Here is a 20,525-nt window from a genome sequence, read left to right as displayed (position 1 = left end):
GGGCTAGAACTGAACCCAGCATCCCAGATATGGTCAGGCAAACGCTGAGCAAGGAGGATTAACTTCCTTTCTTCTCCTGGCTGTGCTCCTGCTTATGAAACCCTGTGCTGTTAGCCCTCATAGCTGCCAGGAGCCTGCTGGCTCAGGCTTACCCAGCTGTCCCCAGGACCCCCAGGCCCTTCTCTGCAGAGCTGCTGCGCAAACAGGCATTCCCAGTCTGTTTCTTGTTGGGAGTTAGTCTGTCCCAGACACAGGGCAAAGCTTTTGTCCTGGCTGAATTTCATGAGTTTCATGTCAGCTCGTTTCTCCCATTTAGGTCCTTGTGAATGGCAGCCCTGCCCTTGAACATATCAGCTACACTCACTCCCATCTCCTTCCATTTCAGATCATTGGAAACTTGATGATGTCTCCTTCTCCAGACCTGGGACAGGCGCCTGAGCAACTCCACTTGTAACCATTTACAAATATTTGTGTGTAACTTTTTTCCATCGATACTTTATTAAAAGCTAAAATTGTTGCAAGTTGTGCACTAGTTAAAAAAAAAAAAAAAGAAGCAACAGTAAATCTGTCTAAACATGATGTTTCCAGCAAACTTGTTGCAAGATGGTCTAAAGAAAATGAAATTAGGATGCCAAATATTTTGTAAGGCAGCAGGAACTGATGGGGTAATTTTTCACATTATTTTAACATTTCCCTATCTAACAAATTTATGGGGCTGGTAAGAAGTGACTTCAGTTACGGCTTAGCTCCAAAGTACCTCCAGAAACAAATATATAGGAGTGCCAGTATGGCCAAAACTGAATTGGAGACCTATATAACGAAAGGATAAATTGTGTGTATGGCAGGACACTGTTCAGGAAGCTTAACATTCGCTCTGGTCTAATTTTATTATTGCTTATCTTTGAGCCCAACTCTCTGACGTTCATGTGGCCCTGACCTCAGAGTTTGTTAGCAGGGTATTGTACTAGGAAAAGCAAAATAAAACATTCTTTAAAGGTAGGATTTCTTTTCACTGCTAAGACATACACACACAATGAGGCAAAATGCCAAAATTGTCATTTTTAAAGCAAAAAAGATTCAGAGCCAGAATTTCCCTGGCTTCATTAGAGGTGTGAATATTACTATGTAGTTTTTACTCTTAGTTTTGGCTCTGCTCTCACTCAGTTGTCGTCTTTATTCATAAACTCAGAAATTCTGCTGAGTGTGTCAGCCTCCTCTTTTGCTGCTGTGGCTGAACGTGATTTCTTCCATTTTAGAAATATTCTTTGCATATCTTCTCTCTGGCAATAAGTTCTTGTACATTTGTTGGCTTGATTTTGCTGAAAAGATGGGACAGGTAAGCTTGCAAGGAAAATAATCCTTCCTCTTAACTCTTCCATAGTTTCGCATTTGCTATCTTACCTGCATGATTACCAGATTAGCTGATATGATAGCTTTTCCTTTTTTTAATAGCTTCAGGCAGAATTTTGTGACTGTGTCCTATTATTCCCATGCGAGTGTCTGTCAGCTTCAGTGCAGTTCTCTGGACTTCTAAACCATGGAATAAAGTGCCGTGTTAGAATGACCATGAATGACTTGGTCTGTACACATTACACAGCTCATCTCTGAGAAAACATTAATTTCAGAAATGGAAGCAGCAGAGCTGCATCAGCCCAGCACTAAGCCCAGGTAAATTAGCCACCCTCACCCCCTCATGAAGCTTACCTAAAGCTTTTCAACATCTTAGGTTACACCTTGTTCTTCCTTCTCTAAATATGTGGTATGGCTGCATGATGTCTGAGCAGCACTCTTGAGCATCACTCCAATGTGTTCCCATTGTGTAAGAAGGGAACATCTTCCTGACCTTTGTAATATAAAACCTCCCACTCTTGAAGCCCCTTCGCTTTTGGCACATGGGTTGTTATTGGAGTCAGTGTATTTACCAAGACAGAGACAAACTGAAGCCATTGTCAAAAGTATAACAAGAACAGCCCTGTCATCTGTAGATCTGAATGGGAAAAGTATGATACTTTTAACAGTGAGCTACTACACACAGAGCACCAAAACTACCTTTCCCAAGGAGACTTGATAAAATACCATGTGATGATGACACAGGATTTATTTGAAGATACCACCATCACCACAAGTTTTGAGGTTGTACACTCTGTCTACAAGCATAATAATTTTTAATCATTCATGATCTGAAAGGTCCAGGTATTATCCACAGTGACTTCAAGAGCAGGATAGGAGGAGGACAAAACTGGAGTGTCCACTGTGCTTATGGAAAAAGAAAATATTACTGTGAAGAAGACTCAGACAAAGTGCAGAACTGAGAACACAGGAATAATATCAAAGTTTTGTGTCCATTGATGTGAGAGAGACCTTTGAAACAAGGCATTTAGCTCGCTTACCTAGCGCAATGTTACAGTGTCAGATGCACACAGCCTCCAGCTTTAACAGGTTACCTCTTTTTGAAAAATATTTAGGGTGAGCAGACGCGCTACTTACTTAAATACTGCAGAAGAAATCATTTATCAAAAAGAAATAGGTGCCATTTGGCACCTGCTGTAATTGCTATGATGGAAATAGCAGTACGTAACTATCAGAAGAAAGGGTGCCACACTTTTAAAAAGCTTAGAGCTATTTTATGTGTTTCTAATGGCCAATGAATAAATAATGTGGCATATATTTTACATGTCTGTGAAGTAATGAATTTGAGATTAAATCATACATAATGATTTTAAGGTGCTAGACACATTTAATATACTGAGGAAAAATTGCTTTGATGTGAAGTATGAATATAATTACAAGTATGTTGAATAGTTTCTGGAGGTACCTTCTATACCTGAAGAAAATTATTTGGCTACAGTGGTGGAGCCACCATAATACATGAAAGGCAGACCTATAGCCCTCATCCCAGATGTTTAGCTCGCCTTGCAGATGTCCAGTCATTAAAAACAAGTTCTAAATATATTTAATTTTATCTGATCCTTCCCCTGCTTGCTACTGTAGTCCTCAACATGAGCCATTACAAGGGACACATGAACACAGCTGAACATGTGCATAAATGGGTGGGGAGGAATTAAAAAATAAATAATTATAATGAACCAATTATATTACCTTCTTCCTGCAAAAGAAAAACCCTCTGTTCATCAGTTACAAGTATTGTTCAAATAGTAATAAGAAAGTATGTTTGTTTTATTTTTTTCTTCCAAACAAAATAATGTATGTTTTTTCATCACTGGTAGGAAATAATATTTTAATCATGGATTTTTTTTTAATAAATTGTTTTAACTCTTCAGGAGAAAGTGCATTGTCTGCCAGGCAGATGAATCTTCCATCAAAGAATTTCAGATGTGATTTTTTTTCTTAGTGTAATAAGACACTATGCATTTTGTCTTGTTCTCTGGAAGGGATCTCAAAGAAGCAATTAATATCAAACTGAATGACTGACCAACCATCTGCCAATTCCAGCACATTCAATACAACTGATGCTTTATTCAAACACAGAGTCAGAGTACGGTCTCTGCCATCAGAAGAATTGATTTAGCTCAGATAGGAGGGCAAGAATATATGCAATTATACACACAGTGAAACCTGCTCATATAAGACTTTGATGCAGTAAAAGTCTTTTTCTGCTACAGTAAAGGAGAAGAGATAACAGGAAATATTCAGCAACTTGCAATGCATAAGATTCAAGGCAAGTCATACCAAATCTTTACTTGTCAAGAAATCTGTGGAAGGGGAAGAGTTACCTCATTAGAGGAGGTTTTGCTGTTTAAACTCAGATATTCAGAGATGCTGAAAGGATTAAACACTCAAATCTGATTTATTTTGGTGGACTTGGGCAACACAACTCATGTTTTGACATCACAGAAGGCAGCTGCAGGGACAGGAAGCTATCCAACAAAGGGAGAGGAAATCCTGGGTTTGGTTCAATAGAATATAAATGAAGAAGACATGATAATGAATAAGGAATCAAAGCTTGCAGAAGACATTTTGTGCTGGCTTCTGCCCACTGATTTGGTCACTGCCTATAAATCAACTGCAAAGTCAGATGGAAAAGCCACGTGAGTTTTTCTACAACCTTAGGAGAACCTGTAGGTCTGCACTATTTTTTTCTCAATTAGATTGCTTAGCTGCAGGGCACAGGTTAGAATCTTGTCTGGAAAAAAGGGCATAAAATCCTCACATGGGTTACCATTTCTGTGTTTACACAGAAAGTGTCTTCACGTCACTGCGCAGGATGTGTAACGAATTTAGAAACAGGATTTCTCAAAGTAGGACTTTCATAGCTAGTTTTAGAGATTGCAGAGAAAAATATCATAATAGTGATCAAAAGTAAAAAGGATTGTTTAGAAAATACCTATTTTTACTTTTTTTTTTTTTTTACCCTGTTAAAATAATGCCACTGCTACGTGACAGCAATCAGGAAGAGTCATATCAACCAAGCTTATCTGTACAGCACGGAGTTCTGGCAACAGGCACAAAGCACTCAAACTTTCGCAGAAGTGAAAGTGCTAGTTTATTTATTCTTGAGACTGTTAGAAGCTCTGCTTTGACATTACACAGAGCCATTTAGGAGAAGTTGATTTTGAGTCACAAACAGCTCTAGGATATGAGTAAGTTGCAATTCAGGCCTTCTATGAGTAGAGTTTGAAATAGAACTTGCTTCCTGACCCAAACGATCAGGCTTTCGGATTAGCCAAGTATCTTCGTTGTTGATCTGTTAATTCCTACATGGAGCACCCAGAGAAAACACAGTTTGCACACTTCAGATATCATAGATAATCAGCACTTCCTCCTAAAAAGTGCTTCTAAAAGCAGCTGCTCAAACAGTGCATGCTTTGCTTGTAATACAAACTGAAACTGATTAGCAGCATGTGAAAATGATTGCTAGCAATTAAGTCACAGTTCATATAGCCAGGCACATTGCAAAGCTGTCAGAGCAGGGTTTTTGTAGTTATCTGTGAGACAGTGATATATTCATTTTTAAACCAGATCTTTGCCTGTTATATTTTGCATTTTACAGGTCAGTGAGAATTTTTTTGTTTTAAGTAAGGAAAATGAATTGACCTTAGTTTTCATTATCATTTATTTAATTTGGTGTGGGGTAAGAAAACTTTCTGGGACTGAACATTAACTGCTTCTGTGTAATCTGAGATTCTGGCTGTATCCACCATCTCTTTTTAAATATGGCTGCTGACATTTGTCAACCTACTGAACCCAAGGAAGTGAAACCTAGTGGATTTAAAATAATCCAGATTCCTTAGCATTTATTACAGCTGCTGCTACTTTCTGCCACTATTGGGGAAAAGGGTAGAAGACTTCTAGACCTGTGTCCAGCTTGTCCGCAGTCAAATCTGCTTCCTGTTTAAGGTTCTTGCTTCACTCATTCCTCCAAACCAGTCTGCAGATAATGGTACTGTGGGAAAGTTGGTTGGAGCTCTTAACACTAACCTTTACTTGCCCTGTGTACAGCTGCCTCAAAGAGAAGCTCTGTTTTGCCTTTCCCAGCACCTCTGAGAGGCAGCTGCAGCCACTAAGTTTAACCACCTTGTTATATTGACAGAGTGGTATCTTTGATGGCTGTTTACAGGTGATGAAGTAATTCTGTGTATGTGCCTGTTTTCACTGTATTTCTAGATAGTGTTTCCTCCTCTGTGCTACTGAGCATGTTTGCTCAACAACATATGATGTCTGGGGTGGAAGTTTTAGTTGTTTCTTTGGGCTGCCTTGCACAGTTCTGGTGCAATATTGAGACCTGCCTTGACTGAAGTATAGCTCCTATCCAAAATGATCCACAGCACTTTTACTCGGTGACCCCAGAGGGTGCTGTCACGGAAGGACTTGCTATCTTGGAGGGAAACAAGGGCGCAGGCAAATCTTCAGGCTGCCTTCACCTCTACTAAAAATTGAGTCAAAATGCAAATAGGATAAATTTCTCTGCTCCAGTTTCTTTCCAGCAGCAAAGAGCTCTGTGAAGACTTAATGATTTGGCTGCCTCCTGAGAGATGTAAGACATGCAACTATCTCTCAATAGATTTCTACCCTAAACCATACTTTTTTTCACTTCCTTCTGACACCTAACATTAAAGTAGAAAGGGCAAGAATAATTTTAAGAGATGTTTCTTGTTGCAGATGTGAAACTCTTAGTGGCCCTTGTAAGTTAGTACGCACCTAAATACATAATCAGACCATCAGACCCTGGGTATCCCAGGAACAGCTGGTGTATTGGCTGCTAAAGGCTAATTTTCATTTAAGGGAATCTGATAACAGTTGAATATAGTGAGAAGGTATGACTCTGAAACCCCCTGCTGCTCAAAATGTTCTGTTTCTATTCCTGCTACTTGAGGTCTCAAAATTGAAAGGCAACACATAGCTTTATGAAGATTAATTTTTTATTTCATCCTGATAGCACTAAAGTTAAAAAATATTAACCTAATGTTTCTAATTATCTTCTCTGAATTTCTGAACTTTGTTATTTATTATGAATCTTTGTTAAATAAAACATGAAAATCCTGTATCGCTTTCAGCTATAATGGTGCTTAGTCATTTCTGTTGTCTCAAACTAAAATAATAAAAAATAGAACCCATTTTTAGAAGACAAAGAACTAAATACCTCTGGTAATCCAGCAAAACTAATTGCTCAATATATTTCTTAATGGCTCTGCGACATAAATTTTTACTGTAACAAAGAAATCACAACTTTTTTTAAACAATTTATGGTATTTATTTTATACTTACCGGCTGTATTTAAGTAGCACTCTTTGAATACTGCTTCCTTTTATGCACTTTTCCCAAGAAGCTGTATTAGTATTTCCTGTTTCCTAATCTCTGTTTAGTCCTTGTACTTTTTTCCTCTGTTTTTTTTTCTTTTTTAATTGCAATTTTAAATATTTTTACATTTGTGCAAGGTTTTAACCAAAAGTATTTGCCAAACTTTGTGACTAGTAGAATACTTTCAGTTGTCTCACTATTATTTTTTTTGATAAATTCATTATTCACAAAAAAAAAGATGTATATGAGTTCTTTCACAACTACTTTTTAGATAGTATTACAGAAATGTAGAGGATGATTTGGATGAAGCTGGCGATCCCAAATGTTCATTTATGTGGGAACATAAAGACCAGAATTGTTTCAGTGGGCCATATGTAAAACAGAACTCTAGGATGCAGTGAGAAAATAATAGCAATATTATTTAATCTCAAAAGGAAATGCCACTGTAGGAAATGAGAAATCATGCAGACAAATGATAAGTCAGTGCAGGAATGCTTCACTGTAATGGAATGATGAAGCTGAATACATTGTGAAACATTTTATTTTATTTTAATTGAATGTTGTGGTTACTGTTTCACAGTCAATACCACAGAAAAGACTATATCTGCATATAATTTGGAAATGCATTTAATCATCACTTACTCTGCAGGCTTGAAAACATGAAAAAAATATTTTCAGGCATCTCCTGAAGGAATAGGTTTTCCCCTGGTTACACACAGGGATATCATGGCAACTTGAATAACAAAATTAATTTTAAGGTGATTAAAATGTACTACATTTTGATGGTTCATGATATGCAGACTATTAGAGTAAAATAAATACCATGTTTGTAACTTCCAGTGGAGTACTTTCCAGTTGTATGTTCAGTTTCTTCAGTATTTAGGTCATTGGCATTGAAATGGAGAGAGCAAAAAAGGCAAACGATTGCCCTTCAGTCTCACCTCAGAAACCCTAGCCAGTGCCTGAAGAATAGTCTGCTGCTCTACTAGCATTTACAGGACTTCATGCAGTACTTGGCATCATAATAGCTCAGTTTGGATAGTCAGAAGTTTATTGTAGCATTTGCAAAAAGATCTCAATTGGCAGCTCTGTACAGTGAAGTGTTCTGTTATTTAGTCCACAGCGAAGTGTTCTGTTATTTGGTCCACAGAAAATTTGCAGCAGTTGGTGTGAGGTGTCTGCACATGGGAACCACCACCCTACAGAACTGCCTGGGGGAGCAGGATAAAGAACCTCATTTCTCTGCCAGTAACATCGCTGGGATTAAAGGTACTGATAGTTGCAGTTGTGTAAAAATCTTCAGTGTGCATAAAAGGAGAGCAAAACTCTAAAGCAGAAGGAACCAGAAATGGTATATGCCTTAACAAACCCACTTTTTAATTGAAAGCAATTTGGCTTCAGTGTGAACAGTAGTAAATTACAACACAAGAATCCTACAAGAATGTTGCAGATAGCAGAAAGTTATTTATACTTGGATTTTTAAAACCCAGGAAATTGAGAGGTAAGGTCAAATTCACAAGCTATAGAATGTTTGAAAGTTTGAAAATTCACAGTTAAGGTGCACGAACTTACTTGGCTCACTCTCCTGGATGATAAAAGCCCCTATCTCCCAATTCTTTATCTACATTGTAGTAAATAATAGGTTTTGATCAAACATTTTAAAAAATATTTTAAGTAGTCAGCAAATCTGCAAAAAACATTGCACTTGTACTTCGATGGAAAACCCAGGAAGGGTTGTGTGTGTTTATATTTTTGGCTGGCTCTTCTCTGCTGATGAACTAACATTAGAATGTCAGGATGGGTTGCTGGGAAGTAATCACTAGTAAAATCTGGTTCTGTGCATTTAGCTCTGACTGATATCTCCATTGAATCATGTATGTTGCTTTTTTGTCATGTTTTTGCTGTGAGATGGTGAAAACTGAGGAAGGGTTTCCTGTTTTGTCTCATAAATACAGAAAATTCAGAAAAACTGCTTGTCTTTGAATTTCTGGAAGGCACAGAATATTATAATAATCATAAAAATCTCTTTTCAACATAACTACAAGCTCAGGAGAAGTTATATCTTACCACTTGCTTTGAAACTTGACTTGAAGATGTGGGGAAGTAGAAGGGTAAATTATAGAGCAAGGGCAAAATAATAATTAAAATTGTAGATGAGGCATTATTAATGCATGGTGTCCAAAATGATGTATATATAAATGAGGAATCTATTATGTGTATTGAAAATACAACTTATCATCACATAAATAATTTATGCAGTGTAGTGGTGAGCTTTTCATTTCCAGTACCTGTGTGTTGTTTGAGAGTTACTAAGCATGTGTGTCTCATACAAATCCCGGAGTAACAGAGGCACAGCAGAGTTCAGAGTAGAGCTTCCAGGAGCTTAAACAATGTCAAACCTCACTGATGCCCTTTCCAGTCATGTGGATCCTGCTAGCTTTTCTTCTGGATGCAAGTCAAATATAACTGCTTGTAGAAATTATGGAGAAATACGTTACCAGTGTTTGATTTTAATTCTCCTTGACCTGGACAGCTTATGAACAAATTTGGAAGCTTAATTAATGCATTGAAAACTGTCACTAGGTTTGAACACAGAGGGAAGAAGTAGTGACAGGTTTTTTTGATTTAAAAACGAAGCAAGCTGGGGCTCCGAGTGAAAAATAAAATTCTCCCTTTATTTGATGGTTCCCAGGGATTAAAATGTTAACACAGTGGAAATGTACAGAGAAGTCTCATGTCTCAGTTTTCTGTTCCTCCTTCTTTCTTATTGCAAACATTTTTATAGGAGAACTGCAGGTAATACAGGCTCTAGGAAACAAATGGCTGACAGTTTTCCAAGCTAGCAGAAGAGTATTCCTTACACTGCTGGCTGGTGAAGAAGACCAACGTGTTTTTAACAGCTTACAGAGATAGCACTGTTTTGATTTAGAATCAGCACAGAGTATGCCATTCTCTGCCTATCTACAACACGCATCTGTCTTAACATTACAGTACTTTCTATAGAGCTGAAAAAATGTGTTGACATGCTGTAAACTAAAGGGAGGTGGAGCTTTCAGTGTGCTCACACGGGATACTGTTCCCACCAAAGACAAAAGCAAAGCTTGCTGTGACTTCATATACATGAAGGATTCAGTCCCAATGTCTGAAACAAATACCATGAAAAGACAAGGGAGAGAATATAAGGGTTGTGTAATAACCAAGTTCTGAATCAAGTTACTAAGAACAAAGAGTCAACTTCTGACCCTGGCCAGCCACCCAACTGCTTGCCTGTATGTAAGCAGTTTCTTACTTGGGTTAAAGCCAATTTAGCCTTCTCCCTTGCCATCCCTTTTGAGCAAAAGGAAATGTTGATGTCAGTGTTCAGCTCCGTAGGCCTTAAAGTGAAGTGAAAGTGGGCATATCATGATGCAGTTTGGCTGTGAGAGAACATATATAAGTAAAATGATCCATGACCACCGGCCTATTGAGATTTTCTCCCAGATGGGTCTCTGTGTTAGTATGCTTTTTTCTGAAACAAGGATTTCTTATTTGATGTTATTAACATAATATATGCAGAAACATGTATGCACACAATTTACTATATGCTGTGGAAGGAAATACTAATTTTGAACCCTAAAATACCCATGATCAACAAGGAAAAGGTTATTTATTTTATTCTTAAAACTCTGGGTTAAATTTAATATCAATTAAAAGCCTGTATTATTCTGTCCTGGGTTCAGATGTAACAGTCATTTCTCTCCTTCTTAGTAGCATATTGCTTTAGAAATAATCACTGCTTTGTAGTTCTCTGTCCCATCAGCTCTGTATTTTACATTTCCATTTTTGTAATCCTGAGTGCCAAGTAGACAACTGGGAGTGCAGGGAAAATTTCTCAGAGAAATGGTGTTCATTTCTTTTGGAAGGTTATAGAAATGTTGGAGGGATTTAGCAGTGCCTTTCAATCAATGCAGAAACAATCATCTTAGTGTGATCAAATTTGATTATGTGTATTTGTATTCTCTGATTTGAGAATGTCTGCAGAGAAGTTTTTTGTAAGAGGTAAAGGTAAGCAGTAGTACACCCTTTGTTAAGAAACTGTAATTTGTATGGAGCAGTTTCAGTGGGATCAGTTTAAATACGAAGGTGATAGCAGCTATTACTTGTCAGTTGTAGTTTATAACATAAATATGCATAGTACAGAAATGAAATCTTCCCTATTTTTCTTTATTTAGTCTTAATGACTAAAGATATTGAAAGTAAAATTCCCCCAAAATGGATTATAAGCTTATTCCAGCTCACAACTAAGTAATTTTTTCTCCTTTCAGCGAAGCCTAAAAAACTACCTCATTATGTATTATTTATCTCTTGGACTGAATTCCATGTGATTCTACTCCTCTTGTCTTTTTCCTTTTGTAACCAAGGGTCTGTAAAGACTGATGCAACTTGAAGAGGAGAACTGGCAAAGTCGTACCTGCTGGGAGCTTGGTAGGGTGCTGCTGAGCAATCTCTGTCTCAGACATCAATGTTAAACCTTCGCTTGTGATTCCCCTTTTGCTGTAGTTGGGAGTAATGAGTGCTTCTCAGGTTTCAATCCTCCAGTGTGGCAAATTTGCCTTCCTGTTGTGAAGACTGAATGTATAAGTATGAAGAGACAGCTGTTAATGGTAGCCACAAGTAAAGTGGCTTTACTGGTGACTGTGGCCCCAGTCATGGTTTCTGAAATGACTGACACAATAAGTATCCTCATTATTTTTCTCTACAGCAAAAAAAGACTGTATTATTTTTTGTCTATGACTGATAGAGAGTAACATAACTGGGAGATTATCATATTTATTAACTGAAGTAACAGAAAATTGGTGCACAGGGAACTGTTGTGAATAATATTCCCTTACTACTTCCTTGACTGAAAAATCTATACAAGAAAATACCTTGACTTTGTTCAGGCTGGAAAAATAGCACGTGCTCTTACTGAGGCTGCCACACATGTTCTGCAAGACTTGCAAGTTCTGATAAAACAGTACAGGTGTGAGAAAAGCAGACCACATCCATCAGCAAGATGACAGAAAAGGAAGGGGCTTTCCCACTGTTACATCCAGTGTTTGGTTCCTTGAGGCTTCTCTTGATGTGTCTGTCATGACTAATTACATAATCTAAAGTTTTAAACCACATAGCATATGGAATGCAAAGCTCTTACAAAAGGATGACCAGCAATATATAAACTCCATATTAATTACATTGCTTGAATTAAAGCTACTTGCATGTAAGAATTAGCGGGATAATACAGCAAATTGCTGCCCTCTGTAAGTGTTAAACCAGCCCTAGGAGATCGTGCACTGTTATGAACTTTTGTGATTTATATTGGCTATTAAGAAATATTAAAAATCTCTAACTATGCAAAAGTGCACTATAGCTGGAGGGGGACCTGGAGATGATGCTTGTACTGTGAACTGATCTTTTATGAAAAAGGCGCCCTTTTTTTTTTTTTTTTTTTTTACTGACAGCTGCGTTATTCACCCTAAGATATGCTTCCAAAATATTTCAAGCTGTGGATTAGTTGCACTGTTTTAATTACTAGATGCAGCCTTTTTTAATCAACCATGATTCTAATGCCTGAGGAATTTGCCCAATCCTCTGGTAAACGTTAAGTCTTTGTAGTGAAAGGCATTTGAAGAATAGCTCAGTAGTTTGAGGGCTAAAGAAAATCCATATAAAACAAAAATATATTTTCTTTTTTCTAGTTCTGCATATGAAAAAAAATGCTGATATGCCATAAGGTATGTAGCCTTCTGCCATTTTTCTAACCCTTGGGGAATGCAGTGCAGAATGGACACTTGTTCGGTTACTAAAACTTCTTTTCACCCTCACAAAGACTTGGCTTCCCAATCTGATGAAAACATTCTTAGGAGTTTATATATAGCACTGATTCTTTGAGCAGTATTGTTTGGTGACAATAATAACATTATTGTTTTAGCTTCTCAAAAGCTCTCTTCACAGCAGTACTTGAATAGTAGCAGACTGAATGCCACAGTACAGTCCTATGTGTTGTAACATTTTCTTCTGCACCCATGGACACAGAAGATGCATGTGTTGGTTTGTCTCACCAAATGCATATTTTTTCATAGTATCCATGGACATAAAAGTGTTACTGCATGAAATATACATTCACAAATACAATTTCATGATTCATAAAATAGAAGAAAAACTGTGATTTTGGGGGCAAACTCTCAGCTGATATCAACTCCGATTTGTTGGAGTCTTTCTTTTGTCATATGCCACCATATAGTTTAAGGGAAATATTTTGGCAGTAATGTTATCCTAGCTTAGGATTCACCTGCCTAGAGAATGTGATAGCCTTTTCAGTGATATGAAGTCAATACAGAAGTTGAGCGCTTCTTCTCCCACTCCATCAGGGTGCTTTTGTTTAGAAGCAGACTACTTTTCATTGCAGTTTACACAGTAGAGTATTTGAAGTGCTGTAAGGATTACTTTTTTCAGCTTCAAACATTAATCCTAAACTTCCAGAATGCCTCTGGATAAATAAGCAAAGAGAGTTATTGACTTGCTTAAGCAGTTTAACTGTACATTTCCTTGGTTCCTGTGGTTTCTTGTGGTACCACAACTCATTCATGTAACAGTAATTCATAAACCAGGAGATGTCTAGGTTTCTAATTTACTGTTTAGCACCCATTCTTGTAAAGTTTTCATTTTGTTTGCCCACAGTTTTGAGAAAACCTTATTCTCCTAACCCCAGTTTTACATTATGCTCACAGATGTAGCATAACCTCATGCAATTGATACAGTCCCCTGTGAGATGTTATAATAAGCCAGCTGGTAAAAGTGGAATAATGAAGAAACATAAGTAACTGTTGATGTCAAAATAGGACTGATGTTAATGTTGTGCTCTGGCCAAATCCCAAATTAGAGTAGAAACCACAGCAGCTGAGATAGGTATGCTTTGAAACAATATTCAAAATGTTAACATCCCATAGCAATGTGCAAAAAACCTCACTATCTCACTAACTTTCAGAGGAACTGAGGATTCTCAGCACCTCTGAATGAGGCCCCTTCCTGAAGAGTAATTTAGGGTAAAGTCAGAATGCATGAGAAAAGCTACTCTGCAGAAATCCCTCAGCAAGAGCAGTGGTCCAATTTACATCAGTCTCAGCCATACTTTCTCAGAAATCGTATAATTTTACAACCCAGGCTCTTGAGGATGTGGGCACATTCTTACAGTATTGCTCCAGAAACATTCAGCTAAATCATATTGATAAAAAAGAGCTGTGCTTGATTGATTGTGCTGAAAGATACAGGATGTGCACTGGCAAAAAAATCACTGTAAGATGCTTATCACACTTGGTATATTGGGAACAGAGCTATATTTGTGTGTACAGCTGGTCAAAATTCTTTTTTAATAAAAGTTGACTTGAGCACAAAAAATATTGGAGTTTCTTCTCCAGAATATTCTTGAAAGAAGGAGGGGAGAGTTCATTATCTAAAAGAAAATATGTTAAGAAAAAAGAGCCATGTTCCACAAAAACTAGATTTCTTCCTCTCCCATTTGCAAATATTCCTGGTTAATTAAAAAATCACTTTCTGTTTTTACTTTTTCCTTTTTTCTTTGTTTTTTTTTTCTTTGTTTTTTTTTTTTAAATGATGCTCTGACTTGGAACACACCAAATTTCTTGCCTAGCCTAGTGATAATGTTACCAGTACTGGAAGTTAGAGCAGCCCACTGGGAAAGGTAACTTCTTATATTTTTCAACTGGTATTTAGAAACAACCCTGAAACCCAGAATGCTTAAGGTTTTGCAGCTTCTTTGACCTCACTCCTGCGCTAGTCTTCTAAGCGAGTAGCTTGAGGTTTCACATACAAGTATAGCATCAATCTTGCATCATGGAAAATACACTAGGAGGCTACTGAGATTCTCTTACATTGTTGGACAAGTTCAAAATCTGATCCATAACGTTTGATGGGAGTCTGAGTATGAATGTGCTCAGAAATGTTACTTGGAGTTTAGGCATTTTTTCACTTTGAGTTCAACAAATACAGGCTCTGTCTCTTTAACCCTCATTTTGTTCAAACTACTGAAGGTTAAACAGTTTCTAATTTGGAACCAAATTGATCTTATCAGTGGAAATAACCAAGTTCTTAACATGTTCAAATAGGACCTAGTTTGCAGAGATAAAACTTTGTAAGCATTGAAAAGTGAAACTCTAAGTCAGCTGTGTAGCATTCGAAGCACAACTTCTTGATGTAAGTTTAATGTTTGCCACATTTCTCCATTTCCTAATGGAATAAGATGGACAGAAAAGGGCAGAGATAGCTAAAAAAAATGATGTTGGAACTGACTCATTTTTTCTTTTTTTTTTTTTTTCTAGTTGGAATTGGCAAGTGAATGGACAGGCACCCAAAGCCGCAGTCTTGTGGCCCAGGAGAGAATACAAAAGATACCTTAGGGCAAAGAGTAGTCTCCAATTACTGGCTAGTTCATAAGGGAAAAGTTTTTTAGATGCTTTTATTACTAGAATGGGGGAAATACATTAGAATGTTGCATACAAACCAGCTTTAGAAAGTTTCATCTGGTGATGGTGAGATGGTAAGGTCAGCTGGAAGAACCTAGAAAGCCTATTTTTCAATAGAAAATACCTCCTTACTTTTGAGGAACTGATTATTCACTTTAATTTATTGAAACTGTGTAGTTACCTCAGCTCTGCAGTCAGTAACAGGATAAGGTGAACTCAGTGTTTTGCTAGGAAGAAAACTGACTTTGACTACAGGCAGAATGTGGATATGAATGACATGCCTCTGTTCATCTTGGTCATAACCAAGTGAGTGGTTCTCAGTCAGTTCTGTGGAGGAGACAAGGAGAAAGTAGATGGAGATGTTGTCAAATTACAAAATTATAAAGATGACCTTAAGCATCTATGTGTAGAGAAATGAACAAAATGAAACAAGAATTTTCCAATTCTAAGAATGTGCCTTTAAGCAAAAATCTCTCAGCTTACATAACTCATTACTTTTCCTGTGTAATGGAAGAAATATTTGCCTACCTCAAAGGAATTTATAAATTGGATCCTGATTTTATGGTCACATAAAAGATAATCTTACCAATGAACATTTTGGCCTGTAAAAGGACAGGAAAAAAGTCTTTTTGCAAAAGAGAGAATTTTGCAGGTGCAAAGCAGCAAGCATAAGTATTTCCTTAAAAATATTCAACACCACACAAAATTATAAATAGATACCGATCTCTCCAGATTACCCCAAGCCACTAGTAACAATAATGATATAAATAAAAACTCTTTTGTGTCATGTTTGGAATTGGTAGATTGGGCTGTTAGATCCATCTAGAAATTTTAAAAATAAATAAACTTAGTGTAGTAATACTGTTTTTTCACTATCTTGACAATACCGTCTGGGTTTGAAACAGAATTTGCCTAGAAATACAAGGCATACATCAAAACAGAAGTTTGCACCTAAAAAAATAGAGGAAAATTAGTGTAATGGGGCTCTGAGTTTCTTATCCTCTGGGAGTGAATAGCAAAACTCTTGTTGACTTCCAGGGTTGCTTCAAATATCTGCCCGTGTCTGGTAAATTAGTAAAATTTATAATTCAACACTTTCTCAAGCCTCAGATCCTTGTAAATTTGTTGCTTCTTCTTTCTTTCAAGCCTTTTTTCCTTATGATTCTTTGTTGCAGGTTATGCTTGCTTTTCTGTCCCTGGTGTTTTAGATATTTAGGGTGGCAGAAAACAAAAGACAGCAACTTCAGGTATATAATGGTCAATGCTCTGACCTAAAGATTGTTTTTGCTGTTGTATGAACTGCTTTCTCCCTAATGTGTTGGTATATTCTCTCTTCATGAAAACATGAAGGTTTGAAATTTTAAATGCTTCATTGTCCCAGACTTCCTGCCATTGGCAAAGGAGGGAAGACAGTGTCAGTAACCTTTGTGCTTTTTTTCAGTCAGGCTTTTTCAGCAAATCCAAACAAAATCACATAGATTTCAATATAAAAAGCTTTACAAGATTGCCAATTCCCTCTCAAATCATTCTCAGTGGTAAAGCAAATTATTTGATTGCATTATACATTACAAATTATTATGAAGGATATTTCCAAAAGGTCCTAACTTCTAATGCATTTAGGAGCACAAATCTTGACCATAGTTTCCTTCCCTGCTTTTACTCCCTAATATATATATACAGATGCTACCAGATTGTACCATGTTGGCAGTTCTGAGAAAGGATGGGTCAAGGCATCTGTGCCATGACTTCAAGGCCAGGAGTCTGCCCTAAATTTTCTTCATCAAGAAAAAAAAATCCTGGAAGGCATGCTAAGGCACATGAAAAACAACAAGGTGCTTGGTGACAGCCAGCATGGCTTCACTAAGGGGAAATCCTGCCTGACCAATTTGGTGGCCTTCTATGATGGGGCTACAGAACTGATGGACAGGGGGAGAGCAGCTGATGTCATCCACCTGGACTTGTGCAAAGCATTCAACATTGTTCCACATGACATCCTTGTCTCTAAATTGGAGAGACATTAATTTGATGGATGGACCACTCAGTGGATATAGAACTGGCTGGATGGCCGCAGGCAAAGAGTTGCGGTCAATGGCTCAGTGTCCGGCTGGAGACCAGTAACAAGTGGTGTCCCTCAGGGATCAGTGTTTGGACCAGTCTTGTTTAACGTCTTCATTGCTGACATGGACAGTGGGATTGAGGGTGCCCTCAGCAAGTTTGCCGAAGACCCCAAGCTGTGTGGTTCGGTTGATACGCTGGAGGGAAGGAATGCCATCCAGAGGGACCTTGACACACTTCTGAGGTGGGCTGATGCCAACCTCATGAAGTTTAACCATGCCAAGTGCAAGGTCCTACACCTGGGTCGGAGCAATCCCAGGCACAGCTACAGGTTGAGCAGAGAAGAGATTCAGAGCAGCCCTGCGGGGAAGGACTTGGGGGTGTTGGTCGATGAGAAAATGAACATGAGCCAGCTTCAGTGTGCGCTCGCAGCCCAGAAAGCCAACCGTATCCTGGGCTTCATCAAAAGGAGTGTGACCAGCAGGTCAAAGGAGGTGATCCTGCCCCTCTACTCTGCTCTTGTGAGACCTCACCTGGAGTATTGTGTGCAGTTCTGGTGTCCTCAACATAAAAAGGACATGGAACTGTTGGAACAAGTCCAGAGGAGGTCCACGAGGATGATCGGGGACTGGAGCACCTCCCGTCCGACGCCAGGTTGAGAAAGTTGGGGCTGTTCAGCCTGGAGAAGAGAAGGCTGCATGGAGACCTCATAGCAGCCTTCCAGTATCTGAAGGGGGCCTATAGGGATGCTGGGGACTCTTTGTTAGAAACTGTAGTGACAGGACAAGGGGTAATGGGTTAAAACTTAAACAGGGGAAGTTTAGGTTGGATATACGGAGGAAATTCTTTCCTGTGAGGGTGGTGAGGCACTGGAATAGGTTGCCCAGGGAGGTTGTGAATGTTCCATCCCTGGCAGTGTTCAAGGTCAGGTTGGACAGAGCCCTGGACGACATGGTTTAGTGTGAGGTGCCCCTGCCCATGGCAGGGGGGTTGGAACTGGATGATCTTAAGGTCCTTTCCAACCCTAACTATTCTATGATTATTTGATTCCCAGTCCAAGATGCAGATGAGCACAACAGAATCCCTTTCTCATGTAGGCAGTCCAAATGCAGTTGATGCTTGCTTCACTTTTTGAGTTCTTAATCTCTTACGCCATTACCCTTAGACATGTCAAAGCTTTAGTGTCTTTGAAACAGCTGCATCTTCTGTCCTTACATCAGAAGATTAAGAGATTCTGCTCCTAATGTCCAATTCTGTCTGTTTACAGGAACATTAGTGCTGAAATTAGGGATTCCGGTTTCAGGTTACTTGAAATAAAAAATTTGATAAAATTACATCAGCTGTAAGTTTTCTTGAGTCAAAATAAACACACTTGAATGGAAGAAAGTGACACATTTCCTTTAAAAGGTTTCTCTGGAATTCACCTTCTGTTCACACTGGCTGCTGCACAGCATATACATTGCTTCCTGTTCATGCTCTCTGTGGTTCACATGTGCGTTGGTAAAAATAGTATCTTAAACAGCTTTTTATTTGTGTACTAAACTCCATGTGGAACCATATGTACCAAATCTTAAGTGAAGTAATGGCAAAGTTTGTATACATTTTCCTCCTGCTTTTCTGCCTGTCTTGTAAAACAGCTCATTTTTGCTCAGATTTACATGGTTACTATTCAAATCATCATGTAAAAACAAGTTTTCTGAGAATTTACAAACTACAACCATTTGTAAAAACACACACTAAGGATTTACTAATTATACTGCTAATTAAAATTAAATCTCTGTCCTGGAGCTGTAAATTATTCATTTCATGCTATATGCCTGAGAAGAGTACAGTTTCTCTTATTTACAGGAAAAGAGTTGGAGTTTATTCTAAATGTTACAAAGTTGATAGAAAATACAATTTAAAATGACATTTTGATCATAATCATCGTTTCAGATAGGGTATGTAAAAGAAAGGATATAGTCAGTAATGGATCATTTCACATAATGGCTTAAAATGTCATTGCTAACCATATTTTCTACCTTTGCCCTGTGTGTGTAGATAATCATTTGTTCCATTTGCCACCTACACACTGATAAAGCTCTAAGCCCCCTTCTCCAGGTGAAAGGATAATCCAGTGGTTAGACTGAAATTTGAATTTTATGAGCAACTTTGCTATGGACCTATATCTGATGACCTGACACAAATCGCTTATTGCCATATGCAAACAAAAGGCAGTAAATGCTGCAATGTCAGGTCTTTTCTGGTGGTGTCTGGCTTGTGCAGACTTACCAGGATTAGACAGGCTTGCAGGACCCCTTACTTAGAGAAAGCCACCTTGAAATGTAGGCACATTCAGTCTGAGGAATCAGGCTAACTCAAGTCTGAAGTAAAAGCATGCCAAAAAAATGGATTGCACAGGATCCTCAGTACCAACTGCTTGGTTTGCTTTTATCCCACTGTGCTTTCTAGTGTGATTGACTGCTATGTTTCATCATCTTATTTTCCTGACTGCATGTGCCATCTACTTGCTAGATCAATTCTGAAATTTCACCTGGAATGGAATAACTAGGTCTCTTTCAGGACAAAATTAGCAGCTACATAGGGTTTGAACAAAGATTGTTTCACTGGAAGGAGAGTCCTCTGGTGCAGGTCCTCCAATTGGTCGGGTCATCCACTGCCATTCCACAACAGCACGACTTCCTACAATAGCATTGAGAGATTGATGCTTAGAGAGCCTTTAAAAGGTTTCTAAGATGTCTCAACCTAAAAAGGGGACCATGAGGGACTAGGAGGAGAGATCTCTAGACCAGTGTTCCTCAAGCCACATGAGGTAAGTGAGTTCATGACTGTGATAATGGGTCACCTACATGGATGTGAAGTGGTTTCATCTAGAGAAGTTTAAAAGCAACATTGAAATTAAATGTGATCTATACTATGGCCCAAGGAGGGAAACTGCTGTGTTGATCACAGGCTAGACAACTATTGAACATGGCATGAGCCATGTGCTAGAAAAGCCTTTGACAGAGTTAAAAATGGAGATGTATGGATCAGCTGTAGAGCCAGGGTTTGCATTAAGTGGTGTGCAGTGTGGAACTGACTGGCTGGTGCTGGGTGTTGCTAGGCAAAAGCAGTGTTGATGTGAGCTACTCTGGACCCCTTGGCCAAGGCAATGGGCTCACCCATAGGTAGAAACTACAAAAAGGGGAAGCGTATATTCTTTAGTTCTCC

Source organism: Pezoporus wallicus, unplaced genomic scaffold (assembly GCF_028554395.1).
Source record: "Pezoporus wallicus isolate ANWC-B61680 ecotype Strahan unplaced genomic scaffold, APGP_CSIRO_Pwel_v1 contig_3181, whole genome shotgun sequence".
Taxonomy (NCBI): domain Eukaryota; kingdom Metazoa; phylum Chordata; class Aves; order Psittaciformes; family Psittacidae; genus Pezoporus; species Pezoporus wallicus.
Note: the sequence above shows the minus strand (reverse complement) of the source record.